The 16,737-nt window shown below is 56.7% G+C and overlaps 2 long non-coding RNA genes across 2 annotated transcripts; both read right to left on the bottom strand.

Moving 5' to 3' along the window:
• Positions 1–700: 700 nt before the first annotated feature.
• LOC124980706 (uncharacterized) lies at positions 701–2,260 on the bottom strand. The gene is made up of 4 exons (XR_007107854.1): positions 1,991–2,260; positions 1,677–1,894; positions 1,184–1,401; positions 701–1,071 (listed from the first exon to the last, which is right to left on the bottom strand). It is a non-coding gene; the product is annotated as an uncharacterized LOC124980706 (long non-coding RNA).
• Positions 2,261–7,426: 5,166 nt separating this feature from the next.
• LOC124980427 (uncharacterized) lies at positions 7,427–16,737 on the bottom strand. Its single transcript, XR_007107800.1, has 4 exons — positions 16,618–16,737; positions 15,302–15,537; positions 10,825–11,016; positions 7,427–10,360 (listed from the first exon to the last, which is right to left on the bottom strand). It is a non-coding gene; the product is annotated as an uncharacterized LOC124980427 (long non-coding RNA).

The following is a 16,737-nucleotide window of genomic DNA, read 5'->3' as shown; positions in this document are numbered from 1 at the left end:
GAATCAAACAACATTACCATATGTAAATTTATGATTACACAAATGGTATGTCTTGACTCCATGTACAAACAGAAACAACATGTATCCCATTTGTTTACAATAAAAAAAAAAAGAAATGAAGAAATTAAAAAAAAAAGAAGTGACCCAGGCCAAGGGGAGGAGAGAGCGGGGCAGAAGCAATCCTTGAAGACAGAATGAGAATTTTCAAAACCGACAAAAGACATCAAGCCATGCAGGAAACACTGAGAACCCCAAGCAGGACCCACACACACACATGAGCACATGCTGGCCTCAAATGTTCCATCCTCCTGCCTCAGCCTCCTGAGTAGCTGGGAATAGAGGTGAGTGCCACTGTGATAATTTAAAAAAAAAAAAAATTAAACCTTATGTTCCTTGTAACATCACAGAAATGCTGGAAGTAAACGGATAGCAACACCGGTTTCTTTGTGGTTCACGTAAGGAGCACCAGGCAGTTGGTCACGGTGGTGCCCACCTGTAATCCCAGCTACATGGGAGGCTGAAGCAGGAGGGTAGCGAGTTCTAGTCCAGCCTCAGCAATTTAGCAAGACCCTGCCTCAAAATAAAACAAGAACAAGGGCTGCAGATGTGGCTCGGCAGGAGAGCAGCCCGAGGTCAATTTCCAGTAACAACAACAACAACAACAACAACAAAAAAAAAAACAGTAGGAGCAGTAGGCAGAGTGGGTGACTTCGGAGTGACCTGTCCTTGCTCCCACGGTGCTGGTGGAGCCCACCCAGGAAACTCAAGGCTTCCTTCAGGAAGGGGCAGGAATCACCTTCTCCCATTTCATTGCCAAAGTACATCACATGACCTGTCCTACCCCAAGGGATGTGGAAGTACCCAGGAAGCAGCTCGTTACCACGGCAACGAGAGGGTGGCACTCAAAGTCATGACCTCGTCCCAGCCTGGACCACATCTTAGACTCTTCCCAGGGCCACAGAGCACCTGGACCAACCTCCAGCAGTTGCCCCTTGGCTTGCAGACACCCACCTGTTGGAGGTCAAACTTAGTCGAGGTTACCACCAGGGTTTCAGATTCGGCCTAACGCACCTGTGGAAGATTCCATGTGTTTCAGAACTTCACAAGTGGCAGGCATGGGGCAGGCGGGGAAGCACACATATGCCAAGAGCTCAGTGAGAGGCCTTGTCCTCAAGGTACAGACCTAGGAATCGTCCCAGTCCTTCTTTAGCTCAGGGCTGCGTGACAAGCCAGCACTTCACTATGCCTCGCTGAGGGCCACAGATCGGATGGAACGCTGTATCTGTGTGTCCTTTTGACATCTGTGGTCTCTGCACACAAGAGGCACCAGAGAGAGCTGGCAGGCGTGGGTCCCAATCCCCATTCTGGCTCAAAATACAGCAGGGCCTCAGCACCACAGAGCTGTGGGAGGAAGGGGGTCCGCCAGGCCAGCTCCCCAGGCCAGGCTCCTGCCATCTCCCCTCCCCCCGGGAGCAGCTCTCTGTGCCCCTAGGACGCAGCCCTGCTGCCCCGAGGCAGACCTGCTGGCCGGCTCACCCCTCACGACTCCCGTTCACACCCCACACACTCCTGCCTTCTCACACACTGACCGCGCACGCGCATCCGCACACGTGTGTATTCGCACACACTCACACATACACACCCGCACGCTCACACCTTCGCTCACACACGCGCACCTTCCCAGCAGACGTGACGGTGCCTCTTGCTCCGTGGACTCGGAGCGTCTCCCAGATCACAGGACGAGCCGGCCAGGAGAGCGAAGGCTGGAGGAGAGCGAAGGCTGGGTTCTCCATCCCCCGATTAGCTGCTGCAATCTCCCGGGGCGCTCCTCGGTGGCACAGGGCTCGCCCTCCTCCGGCCTGTGCCAGGAGGACGCCCTCCCTGGGATGCCTGCCTGGAGATGACCAGTCAGGGGAGGGTGGCCGCCCCCGCCCCTGCCCGCCTCCCCGCAGGACAGGGCTCAGGAGTCCGGCTGGCGCCTGCCTGGCACCTTGCTGCAACTCCGGCTTTTCCGCTACCACTTCCCTGGCGGCAGCAGCCTGGGTGACCCATCTGTGAAATGGACGCGTGAGTGGCAATTCTGGAGGAGCATCTCACAAATGGGTAACAAGCATTGCAAAACGCCGTCGTCAAAAGGCACGTTTTCTGTTGGGCACGGAAGGAGACGGCAGTCTGGGAACCGAGTGGGCACACAGCAGCTCTTCCAGCAGGGAAATGGCTTCCGCGGCCCAGGAAGGCAGCCAGGGAGCAGGGAGAAGGAGGCCCGAGTCAGGGCATTGACCTGGAGGAAGAGTGAGTTGTGGGGCACAACCCATCCCAGCCCGCCTGACCCCAGGGCCCCAGAGCGGTCCTCTCCTCCGTCCCTCCAGCGGTTTCCAGGAAGGCCCCGTTGCCATGGGAACATTCATCCAATTATTCTTCTCTGCTGAATGCCCCGTCCCAGCCCACGTGGCCGTAGCATGTCCCTTCTGAAGAGCAAACACCACCTATTGGTATTTAGCTTCACAGTGGCCAAATTGTGTATGGAGGAGCAGGCCAGGGCACCCCGGCCAGGAGAGAGGGACATCAGGCCAGAGACGGCGAGAGAGGCAAGCCCTTGAATAGGCTGTAGAAGGGCTCCCCGAGGCTGGCAGGGTGATGATCAGTAGGGTCCTCCTGGAGGTGCCAAGAGATGGCCACTCACTCCTACTGCACCAGCATTACGGAGGACCAGGCTCTGCTGGATGCTAGGAAGGCAGAGATGCTTCCAGTACCTTCCATGAGGGCCCCAGAGTCCAAATGGGGGTGGGCCCTGGGGAGATCAATATCAGTAAGTGACAAGAAAAAGCATAGTTCAGATGAGTTAGAAGTAGCTCACGGGAGGAGAAAGAACGCAGGAAGGTAACTTGGAGACTGGGTTTTGATGTGTGAATAGGAGCTTGCCAGGCCAACAGCGGTGAACTCAGCACTCCGAGCAGAGGACACATGAGCAAGGGGTAGAGTCACGGAACACAAAAGTACATCAGGAGAAAGACGGGTGGTGGGGAGCCATCCACAGCCAGAGGCACAGTGAGGCTGGAAGCCAAGCACACCCTGCGGAGTCTGGCTTTGACCTGGATGCAGAGGGAAGAACCCAGCTTGGCATTTGGGCGAAGCAGGCAGGACAGAGAGCGGGATGCCAGGCAGGAGGTGCAGAAGCCTGAGCTGGGGCCCATGCCGGGCAGAAGAGTAGAGTGAGAGGGAAGGGCCCAGGCCAGCTCTCGAGCCAGGGAGAGAGTTTGGAGATGAGCTCGACCAAGTTGGAGCAGAGGAGGGGAAGGTCTGGGGGATGGAAACCAGGTCAGGTGGGGTCATGCTGAGGAGGAGGGTCCCATGTGGCATCGGAGAGACAGGGCGGTAGTCAGGTGCTCTGGAACCAGAGTGCAGGAGTTCAAATCCAGGTGCAGCTGAGTCTCAGCTCTGTGGCCCTAGGAAAAGTGCTGAACCTCTCTGAGATCAGTTTCCTCTTCTGTAAAATAACCCCAACCCATGGTCCGGAATCCCGGGCCTGCGCCTTCTGCAGCCCTGACTGGATCAGAGAACCGTCCTGTGTGCAGGGCACCCATTCAGGCCACTGGGACCACACGGCACCTGCAGGGTGAAGACCACCCTGTCGGGTTGCCCTCCTCGACATACCCACACCATCACTGGAGCAGAGCACCAGGAGAATGCACGTCACAAGAAGCAACAAGGTCACAAATAGGAAGGATTCACCCCCACCCCGGGAAACAGCAGCACACGTGTGGACGCACATCCTCCAGGAACGTCAGGCCCAGGGGAGGGGACCGTGGGGGAGGAGGACCTCCCTCCTGCTGGTGGCCGGCCTGTTTCATCAGGTCCACCACCTCCCTGCAGAGAGCTGCTCACTCTGCTGGTTTCACCTTGGGAACCGGCAGACATTGGGTCTGCCCAGGAAGTCCTCCATCGCCCAAACCTGGGACACCACGTGCCTGCGACCGTCCCTGGTGCTCTCAGTGCACACGGGACCACGACGTCTGAAAGTCCTGGTCAAGCTCGAAGCCTCCAGCCCAGGCAGCAGGGAGGCGAAGGTCTGAAGTCCCTTGGGGGCTGTCCCTCTCCTCCACCCAGCCGGCACCTCCCGTCCCAGGCAGCAGTGCAGGACTCACCTGATGAGCGTCTGGCCCACTCTCCTTCCCTTCCTGCAGGAGGCCCCGCCTTAGCTACCTTGCCCGTGCCGCTGGGGCATTGATCCTGGCTCAAGTGCTGTGACTTCCTGGGGACAGAGGCCGTCTTCCCAGCGTCCTGACTCTCGGGACATGGCATAGACTTTGTGCATGGTGGCCCTCAACAGACCAGGGCCTCCCGACTTGTTGCTCAGTCTTGGCAACATCTGAGGAAATGACCTCCCTGGACACTCGAGTGCCCCTTGGCCAACAGTGGCCAGTCCTTCACAGCAGAGCGATCAGGAGCGAACTGGTGCGGAGGGTTTCCAGCAGGCTCTGAGCCCCGCCCGGGAGCTGGAGCAGGCCAGCTCTCCTCCCCCTGTGCCCGGCACAGTGCCAGGAACAGAGGCAACCCCAGGGGCTTGCGTGTGGACAAATGATGCTCGTTCCAAGTCCACCTCCACTGAGCAGCCTCAGTTCCCCTGGTGGCCAGCACTCCTCTGCAAGCAGCGTGCCACCTGGCATGCATGTGGCAGGAAGACCCTCAGCCGAGACCTGATGGAGCCGTCAAGGCCCTGGGGCGCTGAACAGTGACCAGGTGTGGAGGATGGCAGGGCTTGCCGGCACCAGGAAGCAGGCATGCAGGTGGGTAGATCACCAAGGCTGGCGACTGAAGGCAGGGAACGGAACCTGGGGGACACAGGCAGAAAGGTTAAGATTCCACCTTGAACCCCAGGGGAGTAGAGGGGGCTGGGGTCACTCCTACAGGGGGAGTGGTCAGTGCCTTGGAGAGCACTCGACTAGAGCTCCATCAGGCAGTGCCCCCTCCTCACTGCCCCAGCACATGAGGGACCACCCAGGGAGTGAGGGCTATCTATCCGGGGATTCCTAATGCCAGAAACACCTGGGATGCTCGGTACCTCCAGCCCCATGCCCACAGCCAGGGCAGGACCTCAGCGCCGACTCTTGGGATCTTTCGTGGTTGGCATCTGGCCCTTGCTTCTCCAGCTGCAGGACATGCAGAACCTCAGACAGTCCCTCCCACACTCCCACCCCAGTTCTCCAGACTGCACAGTGGTCTTCTTTGAGGGCATTCTGGAGGGGACAAAATCATGAACTTGGGGTTTTACAGACCTGTGTCTGAAAACCAGCACTGACAGCTAAGTGGACAGGCTTGCCTCCAAAGACCAGAGAGCTGATGGCACCTCTCACCACACACCGCTGCCCAGGAAAGCCCCCTGCCCGCAGCCCCACCCTGGGCAGAGGGATCCCTTCTTCCCCAGTACAGGGACATGTGACTTGACGGGATTTTTGTGCTTTTTGCTGGATACACAGGGGGTCTGAAGGATTCAGTTTGAACCCAACAGCTATGGAAAATTCATATTCTGCAGGTAGAGCTGACTAATAGCAGGATGGTTCCAGAAGTTCAGACAGATGGCCCTGGACAGACAGGTAGGTTGCACCCTGAGCCCAGGTGCACACCCCTCTTTCTGTCTCACCTGTCACATGGCCATTACCCAGGGGCTCCTGCTGCAGAGTCCCTGCCGCTGCCTTGCCTCCACATCCTGGAGCCTGTGCCCGAGCAGCCCCAGAGCAGAGGAGAAGAGCGGAGCCCCAACCCCCAGCCAAGAAAAGGTGCAAATAAAACAGGAGGCTCTTCCTGCGGCACAGCCGGGCTCCAAGCAGGAGCCGGGGTCCCCTGACAAATCACCCTATCTGACACAAGGAGGACGCTTCAGTGACGGAAAACCAGGACTCGTTGTAAGGCGAAGCTCGCGGCTCTGCAGGACCAGCCCAGCGCGCTGTGGCTCAATCGCAGTGGCGGGGGTATTGGTCCACTGCGCAGTGCCCTCCTTGCCTGGGATCCAACAAGCTCCGCAGGAGTGGAGGAATCGCTTCCTCTCTAAAACAATAAAAGGTGGATAATTAGCGTGTACTTGTTAATGGGTGATTTCAGAGGGGTGAGCCAGTTCATAACAGCCTTCTGAATATATTTGCATTTAACTGAACTCCTTTTCCTCTCTCTCTTCAGTGATTTTTTGTTGTAACTGTAATTATTTTAATTGAGATCTTCCCCTAATGAAAACAAAGAAAGAGGCTGTGAGAGACTTGGCTTCTGAGCTGCCTGGCTGCTGGCAGCGCCTTCCCTGAGTCTCCAGGGACCCGCGGCCTCTGGGGGCTTCTGCCAGTTGGCACCCCCGACACGGGAGCGGCTGGGCGTTATCTGTCCCTGGGGGGTCCCACCTGCTCCGGGGTGGTGTCATCTGCATGCCAAGTGCCCTGGGCTGTTGTTCCAGTTCTGCACCAGCAGCCAGGGGGTGACCTCGGGCAGGGGTCTTCCTCCTGCCTCAGTTTCCTCACCTGTAAAATGCGGAACTCAACCTTGGCCTTTCAGCTCAGCCAGGTACAGGCCCCCCGCCTCTCCTCAGGGACTCCATCACAATGGCGGGCAGGTGTGCATCGAGAACACAGGACGCTGACAGACAGGCCTTGCCTCTGGGCCCTCAACTCAGACCCTGCGGTGAGAGGCGGTGAGGCAGAGGGGTCCCAAGACCTGCTGCGTGCAGCTCTTGCTCTGGGCTGGGAGGGTCCTCTGGGGAGCCGCCCTCCTCCCAGGCAGCTCAGGCCTCTTTCACCGTGAGCTCTGAGTCCAGATCCTCATCTCCTGTATTCCTAACCACAGTTTCCCCATTGCTGAATCGGCTGCTGTGCCCAAGGCCCCAGGGCCTGGGATTCTGAACACACACACACACACACACACACACACACACACACACACACCAAGCTGCTCTGGGACCCCCATTCTTGGAGGCCCTTTTTGTGGGGGGAGGATTTTATCCTGTGGACTTTACACTGTGCTTTCCCTGATGACAACTGGCCTGCTCTGGTCTCTTTCTCTGACAAAGAGAAACGCAGGCCACTGAAGCTGTTCCTTTCAAAGGGTCTGGAAGCCTATGCCCCGCTGCCCCCCAGCAAGGAGGCCAGCCTAGGCTTTGACCTGGGTCTTGCAATGGGAGTTGAGAGCAGCTGTGTAAGGCAGGACCGGGACGCCCAGGAAGCCCAGAGGAGCCAGAGGTCTGCAGGAAAGGCAGCCTCAAGGGTCCCAAGCAGCCAGCGAGGGGCCAGTGTGGGTACATACTGTGCGTCTACACCTGGATTTGGGTCACAGCTGTGCCAGAGTCAGGAGTCCAGGGAGGTGGGCCTGCTCAGAGAAGCCCTCCTTCTGGGGACAAAGAAAGCTGTCCTGTGTCCCCAGCCCCCACCTGGCCAGCACTGCCCAGCCTGCCTCTCCAACTGACCCCAGGATGTCACCAAGGCCAGCCCTGCAGGGGAACAGTGTAGGCCACAGTGTGGCTGTCTGCACAGCAGGCGGGGCCCGGGACCTCAGGGTGACAGGCACGGCAGCAGAGCCTGGCAGGCCACCCGACCAGCCCTCCTGGCCTGCCCCGCGGGCACCCCCCAGAGCCCCCGCCAGCCCTCCCAGCCACAGGACTTTCCTCGGGCGCTGAGTGGCAGGGGAAACTCCACCCTGACTTTTCATTGTTCTTGCAGAGAAGTCAGTTTCTGCCAAAAGGGAAGATTAAATTGGGAACGGCGTGTGCGGCCGCCCCTCCCTGCCCGTCGTTTGTTGTTCTCTTCATTAAAACTTCTGGCCAGGCCTGACCCGCTCGGCTCTGATGCTGGGCCTGGGCCTGGGCCTGGGCCTGGAGAGACCCTCCTCCTCTGTCCCTGGGTGAGGGAGGCCTCTACCTCTCTGTGCAGAAGCTCAGGCCTCCAGGATGATGGGGTCAGAAGCAAGGACAGGCAGGACCAGTCAGGATGGTGGGGAGTGGGGAGGAAAAGAAGGCCCCGGAACGCAGACCCGGGACCACAGCCAACATGGAAACCCATCAGTGAGGTTCTGTGGCCCCCAGGACCCCAGCTGCGGGCACTTCCTGGGTTCTTGACGAGGACCTCGCTCCTCCTCCTTGGAGAAATCCAGATCCTGTGACCCCATGGAACCCCATGGAGCTGTGGGTGTTTCGTGTCCCCTTTCTCGTTTCCTCTGAGTCATGGAGCTGGGGGAGGGGAGGGGAGGGGGAGGAGTTCTTGGAAGCAGTTCCCCTCTCCTCTCCTCGGGAGGCCCAGCGTGGCCTGCTTTGGAGCTCCAGCCTGTGGCTCCACTCTGGGTACCAAGCCCCTTCCCAGGCCAGCACATCCTGCTGGCCGCCTGTCCCAGGTGGGCAGCGTCCTGAAGCACCAATCTCTGCTGCGGGGGAGGCCAGACAAAGGGGTAGAGTGGGCACCGGGGCCAAGGTCTGTTGAAATGATGGCGCCCCTGCAGCCCGAGAGGACAGGGCAGGAGGCAGTCACCACCTCCCAACAGCTGCAGGGAGACCGAGGAGGAGAGGAGACAGTGGCTGCTGTGGCTTGGTCCAGCAGCAGTGGAAATGGCCAGGGCCCATCCTCTGCCCCTCGGCGCCTTCTGCTTCCGGTGCCCTGAGGAGCGAGTCTGACCAGGCACGGGTGCCTTCTGCCCTTGGCACTGGGCAAGCAGACCAGAAGCAGCCCTCACTCAAACCCGCTCAGATCTGGTGGGAAAGTACCCCAGCCACCTCGCTCCTGGAAGAGGGGGCCTGGCATCCGAAGGGCATGTGCTCCAGGTCCCCGAGGTCACCCACCTCTGCAGCTGCTCAATCCCTTAGAGAAAATGCCGGCAGGTCTTTGGTATAACCCACCGCATCCCGTGCACTCAATCTCTAGGGTACTCGTAATACCGACGCGACATACATGCTGTGGAAACAGCTGTGATGTTGACTTTTTTATTCATACTTTTCTTGATGTATTGCTCTTTTTTATTGATGTGTGTTCCCCCCAGATATCTTCTATCTGCATTGGTGGATTCCGCAGAGGTGGAGCCCACTGATGAGGGGGTGACTGGGTGTGGACCCCAGTGCTGAGTCAGGGCCTGCTTCAGAGGGAATTCAGAATAAGCTGGAGGGCAGGCGATGTCACATCCCTTCCTCCTCCCCATTCACACACCACGTCCTGATTCCTGATACGCTGCTTGGGGGCACTGGATGTATCCCCAGAGAGTTTGGTCAGCTTCCTCTGGAAAGCCAGTGTGCTGCCGGTGGGCCACAGGGCGCTGCGTGGCCTTGTTTTGTCTAAACGGGTCCTCTTGCTCTGAATTAAGAGAACTGGAGCTGGTCGTGCAGTCTGGGTGCGATGACCAATCTTAGGTGTCCCCTTGCCAGGGTTCAGGGATGCCAGACTTTATTTCTGAGCATTGCTGGAAGAGATTAGCACCTGAATTCGTGGACTGAGTGAAGATCGGCCCTTACCCGGGTGGACAGGCATCGGCCACTGAGGGCAGGGTGGACCCACAGGTGGAGGAGGACGCGTGTGCTCTCTCTGCTGGGGTTGGGACACCCAAAGGACACCAGCGCTCCTGAGCCTTCAAACTCAGACGCAGGCCAGCGCCCCGCCCCTGCCCTGGGCGTTTCCAGGCCTCTGACAGTCAACCATCGCTCCCCTGATTCTCGGGCCTCTGGACTCAGACTGAGCCACACCACCAGTGTCCTGCTGCGGGTCCCGCCTGAGAGCATTTCGTGGGACTCCTCAGCCTCCAGAATGACATGAGCCAATTCCCACGGTAGGTCTCCTAAGTATCTGTGTACAGTCACGAATCGTCTGACAGACAGAGGCATCCCTCAGCATCTCGTCGCCGTGGGAACATCCCAGCGTGTGCTGCTTACACAGCCTGGCAGCTGTGATGTCACCAAGAGACATGATCTTGCAGGGCCACCCTCTGCTATGCAGTCTGTAGTTGGCCAACACACCGTGGTGCAGGGCATAGCGGTGGGGTTGCTGGTTCTGGTTCTCGGGAAGCCCTGACTGGGTACCTGGGTTCTGCTGTAGTTGGGTCTTGAGTGTCCCCCCCAGAAACCCATGGGGGCCCTTGGTCCCAGGTAGCACTTGTGGGAGATGGTGGAAATTTCAAGAGGTGGGACAGGTGGGGGTCTTCAGGTCTTTGGGAGTGCTCTCCATCTCATTTTCTCTTTGCTTCCTGGCTTGTGAAGAGCTGAGCCGTTTTGCTCCACGATGTCCTGTGTGACACACTGCTTCACCACAAGCCCCAAACGACAAGGCCGACTGAGCACAGGCTGGAACTCCCAAAATAAGCTTTTTTCCGCATCAGCTAACTGTCTCAGGCACTTTGTTATAGTGACAGGAAGCTGACAAACACAGAAATCATTGTAAGCGTTGTCTCCTTAACAAGGAAGGTGATACTTAACTCTCTCCTCCACCCTGCCCTGCTACTCCCTGGCCTATTGTTTAGTTTGGGTGTGGGCAAAGAAGAGGGCAGAGGCGGAGTCAAATTAATCTGAGTTCACTAGGAAGGTAAAAGGACTTGAAATCAGTCCCCTCAAAAAATGAATAAAACCAAAGAAGACAAACTCAGAAGGGAGAAAACCTTCCTTCAAGAATGTGGGGTGATGGGGCTGGGGAGATAGCTCAGTAGGTAGAGTGCTTGCCTTGTAGGCACAAGGCCCTGGGTTCGATCCCCAGCACCAAAAAAAAAAAAAAAAAAAAAAAACCAGAATGTGGGGTGCTATGCTGCTACAAGGTGAGCATTTGTGCTGCTATCACAAAATACCTGAGGCTGGGTAATCTGCAAAGAATAGAAACTTTTTCTTACAGCTCTGGAGGCTGGAAGTCCAGGTTCAAGGTGCTAGTGTTGACTCACTCGAAACATCACAGACCCCAAGGGATAAAATTAAGATGAATCCTGCAGCTGGCAGCAGTAGTACAGGCCTGTAATCCAGCTACTCAGGAGACGGAGGCAGGAGGATCACAAGCTGGAGGTCAGTCTGGGCAACTTAGTGAGACCCTGTCTCAAAATACAAAAAAAAATTTTTAAAGTCCTGGGGTATAGTTCAGTGGTAGAGCACCCGCTAAATTCAATCCCCAGAACCACAAAAATAGATAAATAATAGATAGAATAAAGATAATTGCTGACATTGAAGCTCCAGAAATAGATTTTCAGTCTCATCTATGAGAAATTGTTGCTCCGGGCCTTACTGCCTCAAAATGGCACAGGTTGCTGCTGCAAGGGTCTGAACTCCCTATTCCTGGAACATGCCAAGCCAGGTGTAAAGTCACCGAGAAGTTCCAAGGGCAAGGACCAGACCAGGGTCCTCCACCCAGGTTTTAAGCTGGCACCAGGGAGATGCTAACCCTTGGCTGTCCCTTCCATCTGAGGTCAGGTATTCACTGGACAGGTATTCAGGCAGGAGCTGAGCGCAGTGTGGGGGACAGGGCAGGAGGCAGAGGAGCCCCAGCCCCCTCTGCTCTGTGATCACGGGTGACGTGACCCTCCACAGAAGGCAGCCTACCCATCTGGTGATCCCCAGCCTTGCTGTCTGGGAACCTGGGGTCCCTGCTGCCCAGTCCCACCCACAAGGCAGCTCACAAGAAAATACCTGACCACTAGCAGCGCTGCTCCCAAGACGGTCTTCTTTCTGTTGCATTTTGGAGTCAGGGTACTGTTCCAGTCACATTGCAGCATCCCCGACTCCGAAACTGGGGGGCCTATGGCCGCCCTTCACTCAATAACTGAGTCTGAGGACTCAAACTAGCGAGCAGTGCCCTGTCGCACCCTCTGGGTGCCCTTCCGCACCATCTCCTGGGGCTCCTCCCGAGGCCGCAAAGGCCTCCTCTCCCTGCGTCCCCGCCGGTCTCCCCTCTGTGAGCGCTCCCGAGGTCTCTGTGTGTCCCGTGCGAGGGTGTCAGCGTGAATTTGGGGAGGACACCATCCAGCCTGTGACTACGGCATCTGAATTCTGCATCAATAAAACTTCTTTTTCAAAGCTAAGCAGAAGATCTCCACCACCTCTCCGGAGAGGGATCCTACTTTCTCTCCAAGGGCGGCCACCACTGAACCGTCTTCTCATTTCCCAAGCTGCCTATCCCAGCTGCCCCACCTCAAGATGGGCAGATGGAGCACCAGAAGGGAGCCATGAACAGAGGGAAGTGACCTCCTCAGGGCTGTGGCCTCTCCAGGAACCTCACACCACCCCCAACAGGAGCCGGCTGTCTCTGATCCAGCCCAGCCCCTGACACCCGCCACCCAGCACTGCTGCGGTACACACCAGGAGAGTGTCCCGTCGCCCGGTTTCCAGGGCCTGCCTGGGGCTTTGCAGGGTGGGATGGCCCTGACCTCAGGCAGTTCACAGTCTGGCCAAGACCACCCCACACAAGGCTAAACCTTCCAGGGATCTGCACTCTATGGATATTAACTAATTAGTGCAAATCCAGCAATGCAGGGGTCACCTGTGAGCAGGCTGCTGTTGACCTTAGGCCACTGGAGGTGACGAGAGCCTTCCCCAGACTCGGCTCCAGCCTCCCGGGCAAGTCTGGTCTCCCAGCTGAGAGAGTCGGTGAGGTGGGCCTGGTGCATGGGGAGCGGGTGCTGCCACTTTCTGTCCCCACCAGTCAACAGAGACCCCATGACGATGACTGCAGGAGAGGAGGTTGAAGGCTGGAGCACAGGAGGCAGGAAATGGGGACCCACTCACGATGGCCACCGAGAGTCCAGGGCGCCTGTGACCCACCAAGGTGCCCACCAGGCTCATCGGGTGCCAGGGAGGACCCTGGCAAGAGAGCAGGGCTGTGGGTCATGGGAACCCGGAGGCAGGCTGCTGGGCCCTGCTCGGCACCCACCCAGTCCGGGACTGTCACCTCAATCACTCGTCCCCCCAACTCCCCAAGGCACTAAAGAGCCAGACCCACCTGTGGCTTGCGCCTCCACAAGTCCTGGGAATCTTGCCTTCTAAATTTGTCCAGAATCCCACATGTCTCATCCTCCCTCCACCCTTCACTGGGTCCCAAGACAACCAGATCGCAGCAGAGACCCCCCAACAGGCCCTGTGCCTCCCCCAGCCCCTGACCCCCCAGACCCTGCCCATCAGCACCTGCTGCATCTAATGTGAGCACAGCAGCCTCCTCAGCTCAGGAAGCCCAGGGGCCTCCATGCCCATGCTAGGAAGAACCTCCAGACCCTGCCACACACTCCCACCAGCCTCCTTGTGTCCCCCATCAGGACCCTGAGGCTGGTGGTTTCCTCTTCTCAACCTCATCCCCTGAACATTTACTCTACCCACTCCCTTCATGGGTCGGGCAGGAACATGGTGTACACCTGCAATATCAGACTCTGGAGGCTGAGGCAGGAGGAGGACCAGTTTGAGGACAACCTCAGCAACTTAGCAAGACCCTGTCTCAAAAGAAAAAATACAAAGGTCTGGGGATATTGTCCAGTGGTAGAGTGTCCCTGAGTTCAATCCCCAATACCAAAACATAAATGAATAAATAAACAGGGATTGGAACCCTTTTCTGTAAAGATCCAGACGGTAAACAATTTCAGCTTTGCAAACTAGACAGTCTCTTTGGCAAACCTTCAACCCAAAAGCAGTCCTAGTCAACCACAGAGCAACGAGGCTGTGTTCCAATAAAACTTTATCTACAAACGTAAGCAACTGTGGGTCATGGTTTGCCATGCCAATGGCTGACCTAAAAGAACAACTCCCGCCATCCCCGCGTCTCTCCCCTAACTTAATTGTTTTTAGTACCACTCAGTGCTACGTGAAGACATGGATATTTGCCTCTTTGTCACCCACCCCCCAACATACCCTGGAACATGGTCCCCATGAATACAGACTCCATTGTGTTCAATGATGTATCTCCAAAACCTAAGCCAGTGTCTGCATATAATAATCACCTGGGGCCTTAAAAATAAATAAATAAAAAGGTCACAGACTTAAAATTTAATGAGAGCAACAGACCATCAGTGTGACCATGTATCGAGCATCTTTCTGCCAAGCTAACGAGGAATAAGAGCCGTGCAGAGGTTCCTGACTTGCTCAAGTTCACAGCACCTGGAGTGACAGAACCAGAAAACCCAGGTTCAGAGGCGAGTCTTGATCCCTTCACTGTGAAGAGAAGGTGCGGGACAGGGCAGGGTCCCTCCTGGGAGCACTGTGGCCATCACCAGTGGGCCATGCAGGGTGAGACTTGGATGCTTCTCTCCCCTATTTGCCCCAAAAGGCCAGCGGAACATTCCTGCTACTGGTCCCTCCTGGACTGCATGGGCAAACAGCTGGGTCCTCGCTAACTCTACATGAAGTCCCGAAAAGTCACGAGTGCTTCAACTCAGGAGCAGAAAGGTGTTGGCAGCAATTAAAGCAAATTTGCCACTGCAAGTGAGATTCCAGTTTTGATACTATGATTTGCCGTGAAGGGTAGTGAATAAATGTGAGAAGCCATCAACCTCCAAAATCCTGCCAGGAGATCAGCTGGGCCCCCAGCCGCTGTCCACTCCGGTCTTCCTCGTCTTCTGACTCAGAAACCAGCCCACAGCCCCCGCCCGGGTCCGTGAAGGCGGCTCACAAGGCCCTCCGCCTGCCACGCCGTGGCCGAGTCACTCAGGAGGGGCCAGGAGCAGACCACTCCTGGGATCCACAGACTTGGGCTCTGCACTCACATCTCTCAAGAGAACAGAGTGACAGGGGTGACAGCAAAGCCTTCAGGCCAACGCCTGGACACCCTGGACTCAAATACAAAGCCCCATCCGTGCTTTATTTGGACGGGAGCTCTCCAAGTCTGGAGCCCCGTGAGTCAGCCAGCAGGAATGCCTGTGACATTTCATAACAAATAATAACAACCCCTTCCCTCCATGGGCTCCTTAATAGGCTGCCATATTAGCTCATTCAACCTGCACAGACCTGTGTATGGGTAGGTCGGGAGGTTTGATCGATGAGGTACACAACCCCCAGGGTCACTTTGGGAGGGAGCAGCTGCAGGGAGCCCAGATCTGGGGTCCTGGCTCCCACCCCAGAGCTGTGCAGGCAGGATCTGCTGGTGCTAGCTAGCTGCGTGCCCGGTGCAGGAACCAGGGCTAGGGCAACAGAGCTGCACGGAGGTACATCAAGTCCCATTGTACGCAAGGAACTGAATTAGGTACAGTGCAGAAAATACCAAAGAGTGCAGTGTGGCCACAGACTCGGGTCGGGATGAGTTTCCTGAGAGCCAGTCTGAGCTGGCCACTGCACACCTGGGATTGCCTATGGACGGCCGTTCAACAGCATCCCTGCCAGCCCGCCAGCTCAGCACACGTGTACCTGTCCTCTGCTCCCGTGGTCAGGAGTCGGCTGTGGCTGAGCTGGTCTTCTGCCTCAGGGACGTGGTGGCAGACCTGTCCAGGCTCAGCGTGGCAGGATCTGCCTCCGAGTCCTCAGGGCTGCTGGCAGGCGGTGGCCTCAGTGTCTTGCTAGTTTTGACTGGAGGCTGCTTTCCACTCCTTGCTGGGTGGGCCACACCATCATGGCCCTGTGCCATCAAGCCAGCAGGAGAGAGTCTGTCAGCAGGACAAACGTGACAGTGTCATGTGACGTCACCACCCAGTCGCACTTGCTGTGTTCTGTCGGTTGGAAGCAAGTCATGGGCTCTGCCCACAGTTCAGAGGAGGCGCTCTGTTTGGATGTGTTTTTTTCATGGGTTGGAGGCTTAGTCCTTAGCATGGAACTGAGGTGGTGGGACCTTCATGAGGCGGAGCCTAGTGGAGGTCACTAGGTCATTGGGCGCATTCTTAGAGGGGATTAACATAGTTCTCATAGACCCCAGTCTCCTCTGGCTTCAGCACACCACATGATCTCTCTCTCTCTCTCTCTCTCTCTCTCTCTCTCTCGTTCTCTCTCTCTCTCTCTCGTTCTCTCTCTCTCTCTCCTCTTCCCTCCCTCCCTCCATCCCTCCCTTCTTCTCTCCTCTTCCTTCCTTCCCTTCCTCCCTCCCTCCTCTTCCCTCCCTCCCTTCTCTTCCCTCCCTCCCTCCTTCCCTCTCTCTCTCTTTCTCTCTTTCTCTCTCTCTCTCTTTCTGTCTTGCAAACACTCCTGCCAGGATACATGTAGCACTGGGCCCTCACCAGAGGCTGAACTGATGGGGCCACCCCATCTTGGACTTTTGGCCTCCAAAACTGTGAATCAATAGACCTGTTTTCTTTACACATTACCTAGACTGAGCTGTTTTGTTATGGTAACAACAGAAGTGGACTGTACAAGACAGCGAACACTAGTTGGCAGGATCATGGGGACCCACCACAATCTGCTAGGTCTTCCACCTCTTTCTGAACATCTCCAGAGATAGCTTTGTCACTATTCCCAAGGTAGTCCTTCCACTCCAATGTCACTGGAGCGGTTAGAAAGTTCTTTCTGGCATTAAATTCAAACCCTCCTCCCCATGACTTTTATTCATTGATCCAGGCCCCGCAGTCTGGAAAGACACAGGAAAAGTCTAATCTGGCAGAAGTTGAACTCAGGAGGGTAGAGATTTACTATATCCTTGGAGGGCAGGGTTGTGGGAGAGTTCCAGGCACATCAAAGGCATTCAGTAAATGTGTTGAGAATAGAAGGAACAGAGTGGTTTGGGGGAGTCAACTCACAGTTTGCTGACTAGCGTCTGATGCAGGGGAAGCTTTGCCTGGGAACTTGCTCACTGCCGCATCTGAGTTCAGACATTCACAGCCTTCCTGAGGACCCTCGGGGACTTGGCACTTTAAGAG

This window comes from Sciurus carolinensis, chromosome 3, assembly GCF_902686445.1.
Source record: "Sciurus carolinensis chromosome 3, mSciCar1.2, whole genome shotgun sequence".
Lineage (NCBI taxonomy): Eukaryota > Metazoa > Chordata > Mammalia > Rodentia > Sciuridae > Sciurus > Sciurus carolinensis.
Note: the sequence above shows the minus strand (reverse complement) of the source record. Positions and strands in the feature narration are given on the sequence as shown.